Genomic DNA, 4,695 nt, shown 5'->3' on the forward strand with positions numbered 1-4,695 from the left:
AACTTTCACGGCGCACCTGGGCGTACTCATAGCGTACTTCAATGCAGATCGCGGTTTGTACGTCCCGGGTTCGTCAGAGCCGTCAGAGCGGACCTCAAGCATACAAATAGTGAACAATTTTTTCGGCTCGGGTGCCACTCGCTTAGAATCAGCTTTAACAAAGATATCAAACCTCTGTTCAAACGCCTCCCAGTTTGCACTAATGTTGCCTTCCCGGAGCTTCACCGGTCCTGGCCTCGATTCATCCGACATGGTAGTCACCACAAATCTCAAGATATTAACTAATTAACTGTCATTTGACAAACACAAGTCAGGAAGAGCCACAGAACACTAACACAACACTTCACTGACGTCCTACCGGCTGCGCCATGTTCTATTCGTAGGTAGGATGAAATGAAGTACACAAGTTGGTGAGGAGTAGTGAGAGAGCTTTATTGTTTTCATGTCATACTTATAGCAGAGGATGTTGAGTGGTGGGGGTGGCACTGCCAATAGGTTGTGCTGTATTTGCAGGTGGCCGTCACCGCCTTGCCAACTAGAACACTAACAATGCCTATCGTCGACTGAAGCTGACCGGTCGCGTTCGAAACAGCAGCGTCTATGCTGCACCTTTTTACACGGTGGCGACTTGTGATTATTCAAACGCGACCACTAAAAGCAGGGAGTATCGACGCCAGGCTTATGTAATTTTTGATAGGGTTGTACAAAGCAACAGGCGATCGTTCCTATTGGTCAAACTTTCCCGCGGAAATTTGTAATTGGCTGAAATTTTCCTGGCTCAACTCGGCCTGCTGCTCAGCTAGTCATTTCCATGGAAACTTATAGATGCAAACTCAAATTTCTCAAAATTTACTAAAAACTACCTCCGTTGTCTTTCACGATTTGGCCGAATCGCATTTTTCTTCCTTGGTTTCGTTTCGAAGGTAAGGGAGGGTGGGGCAGTGTGTAACAGATTTCGGAATTTGGCTGTAAAAGTCAATCCGTGAAAAAGAATTGGGTAAGTAGGGCGCAAAAGAATAGATTGGACCTTTACTAACCATGAAAGTTGCTCGGATGTATCACTAGGCGCATTCTCGTATGACCTACAGCTTGTTGAAAAAAGGTCTGCATTTGTTACACACTGCCCCGGCGCGGGGCAGTGTGTAACAAAGGCTAGGATTGAGCTCTGGAGACGGGTAGAAAGGGAGAAAACAGCTTCCCCTTTCTTTCTATAGTAGCTGCTGATACAACAACAGTTTCTATAAAATTATTTTATTGTTCAAATGACATTTTCTTAAAATTTACGATTTTTCAATTGAAAACAGCAAATTGGTACTTGTTTTGGATACATTTTGTGAACTTGAAATATAAACAAAAAGTTGTGCCTCAGTGAGACTGTTAGGGCACAGGCACATCATTGATAAGCAAATAAGACGATTCGTACTGCCCTAGACTACCCTAGACGTTCATATTACACACTGCCCCAGAGTACACAGCCTGTTATGTGACCTCGTAGACCGAGAACCGTCGAGGTGGTGTTAGTGACAACGACCATTTTACAAGTGCTAAGGTGTCTACTTCGATAGAAAATCATTAGTTCGGGGGTTGTTTGAAACCCAACGACCTCAACCAAAAAGATCATGTCGTAATGTGATGAAAATTGCCTAAAAATCGAGTGAGCTCAACTTGGCCGTCCTCTCACCACCGTTTAAACTCCCCAACCGAGGCGTTCTCGATTGAAAACGACCTTTGTCTTTCAGAACACATAATATGAACATTCACACTTGGTTCCGGACGTCCCATATTCGAAATACGGAGGTCTGTTACACACTGCCCCTGTTACACACTGCCCCACCCTCCCTTATTTAATACTTACAACGGTTGGAATCAATAATTAAATCGACGAGCTACAAGATGTGTACATCGTTATTGTGTTTCATTCTCCAGTTTACCTAAAAACAACTAAGAAAACAGTGTCCCCGAATCTAGACCTCAGCGTGACGGAGTTGACAATAGGTGTATATTTGTAGATTTATCAGGTAAAGGGGTTATGTATGTCATGTGCCGTGAGGAGCGGGATAATGAGAGCAGAGCGACAAGTTGATCTCTAGACTGAACTGACTGTTTATTGCCGGTGACGTAAGATTTATAGTGACAAACAGTTGACAGTAGGAGTGACAAACGGTGATGCCAACGTAACATACATAATACATAACACCTCCCCTTTTTTGAAAGAGAAGTGTAAACTTTTACACTGTTGAACAACGGAATTTAAAATAAATAAAAACCAAACATTCAAGTGAAACGTCTCATGTTAAAATTGACAGTCAATTAAACTCAAAAGGAAAGCAAACTATGGTAGATGAATACAACTGTGGAGAAAATGATCACTCAGGTGTCTGAGCGGAGATTTACGAGAGTTGTTAAATGTAGAACTTGACGCTTGAAAAATTCACAATTCATACTACATGAATTAGAACAAATCTTGACGACAGGTTAAGGCTAAGATTGAACTGATATGATTTAACTGAACTTTAAAACAAACTAAACCTAAACTAACTAGGAGTATCATTGGCAGACCAAATGTAACAGAACACTGACAGAAACTTGACATCTTGCAACATGAATGTTTGTGAGCACACTTTGCGAGGCACTGTCGTGATGCACATCTTGAGGGAATTGTTTTTACTCACAGTTAATTGCTTGCTTGATACGAGCAGTTGCATATGGGATTTGTACTGGTTAGGAAGCCTCCACTCCGTAGACTACGCTAGTGCAGTAGTCCCCAACTTAACTGTGAAAAAATAAAAATAATTCAGTACACACATCACAGGATAGCACACCTAACCTTGTTTGATACATGCAAATGGCACGTTCTGCAACGGACTGCCCCCGGGCCACGATGTCTCTGCTCATCGCGCGCCCACCCACATTGCGCACTGCGGGCTGGTGCAATTGTTGTCCGCATAAGATCCATCCATTTCACAAGTATCATAATGCCCTAGTGGCAGAAAAACAATTTACTCAACTTAGAGATGTTCGGCTCCATCTCAGATGCACAAGGTGTTAGTGTTTTCTTCTCACTCCTTTGACGGCCCACTTCCATGCTGACATCTTGTTGATGGACCATGACCTAGGTTAGGCTTGAGACTTGAAGGATTGGTGGTTCAAACTTCCAGCTTCCTGTGCTTCCTTTATCAACTCCAACGCTGACTCTCGGCATGAGACTGAGTCTCAGAAATACGGACAGATTCACCGGCTGCGCCATGTCATGTACCGTGAGGAGCAGGATAATAGAACAGAGCGACAAGTTGATCTCTAGACTGAACTGACTGTTTATTGGCGGTGACGTACGATTTATAGTGACAAACAGTTGACAGTAGGAGTGACAAACGGTGATGCCAACGTAACATACATAATACATAACAATGTAGAACAAAACTCATGAAAATAACATGAAATTCGATCAATTTGAGGAACAAATTGGCCCCGATCGAGAGTTTGTGTCATCTCATGTTCTTCTCATCACACAAAATATGTTCAGTTTCGGAGCGTATGTTTTTGTGGGGAACCTCTTCTAACAAAGATTTTTTCAATACCTAGCCGTATACAGGACGTGTTTAGGCTAACAATGATGTAGAATCATCTGTTCTATCTAAAGAACATCCGTGTTACCGATTTTCTGCTTTCTTTTGTGTTATTAAAGTGATTTATCTGGTGTACGGTGTGACGGAGTTGACGTCAACTCCGTCATGCTCGTCGAAAGTTTTATGAAATTGCACATTTAAACGTTATTTTGGTCCAGATAATTAAAGGAAGTAGTACTGCTACCTTTTTATACATACTCTCTCTATTTTCCTACTAAAATATTGCATATACATCGTATAATGTGTGAACGAGAGTGCCGCCCTCTAACCTCAAAACCGGAGTCACCCTGACCAGGTTACAAACCAAAGTAGCAATACATATAAAAATAAAATTCGTCATCGATGGTTTCTATTGCTTCCTGTTCCATAGCGCCACGTCTTGTCAGTTGGCCGATGACCCAAAAGTGATATTTTAGGAAATATTTTTGGAGCTTCCCCGGCCAACTCAAAACCTTTTGAGCACTACGTATTTTTAAAACTTCTAAAACAATACTTGGGTAGGTCCTGGAGGGTCCCCTGTCTAGGGGTCCCCCCTGAGGGGTAACTCGTCAAAGTAGATCCTTTGAGCGAACATTTCGTCCGTTTTGCTCTATCTCAAACCGTTTAGGCGCTACAGGGTCTTTTTTGACGAAAATAAGCAAAAAGTTGCCATAAGGAACAATAAGTTGTAGTAAAAGGCCTAAAAACCGCAAAATTGAAAGGAAACTCTCCCCCCACCCCCAAAAAACGTTTTCCAAGCAGAAGGGTGGGTTGTAGTCACGGTGCTTCACCGTTACATCCCTTTCTCGAGTCTTTGGGGCAAACTCAAAGACGACGGGTTTCCGCTACATCATTCGATCATGTTCTTCAGAAAATAGTGTGACAGAAATGGTCGGGCCGCGGGCCCGACCATCGCCGCCGCCAAACGAAGTTGTCAGCTCCGCTTCGCTCCGCCGGCAACTCCGTTCGGCAGGGGCCGGGCCTGCTTGTTAAAATTAATCAAACCAAATGTAGTGACTCAAAGCCTCTTTTAGCTTTTAGCTATTAAATATTTTGCAATATTTAAAGAACCCCCGCTTTTTCTTAAATT

The sequence above is a fragment of the Frankliniella occidentalis genome, unplaced genomic scaffold (assembly GCF_000697945.3).
Source record: "Frankliniella occidentalis isolate FOCC.00 unplaced genomic scaffold, Focc_3.1 Scaffold293, whole genome shotgun sequence".
NCBI lineage: Eukaryota > Metazoa > Arthropoda > Insecta > Thysanoptera > Thripidae > Frankliniella > Frankliniella occidentalis.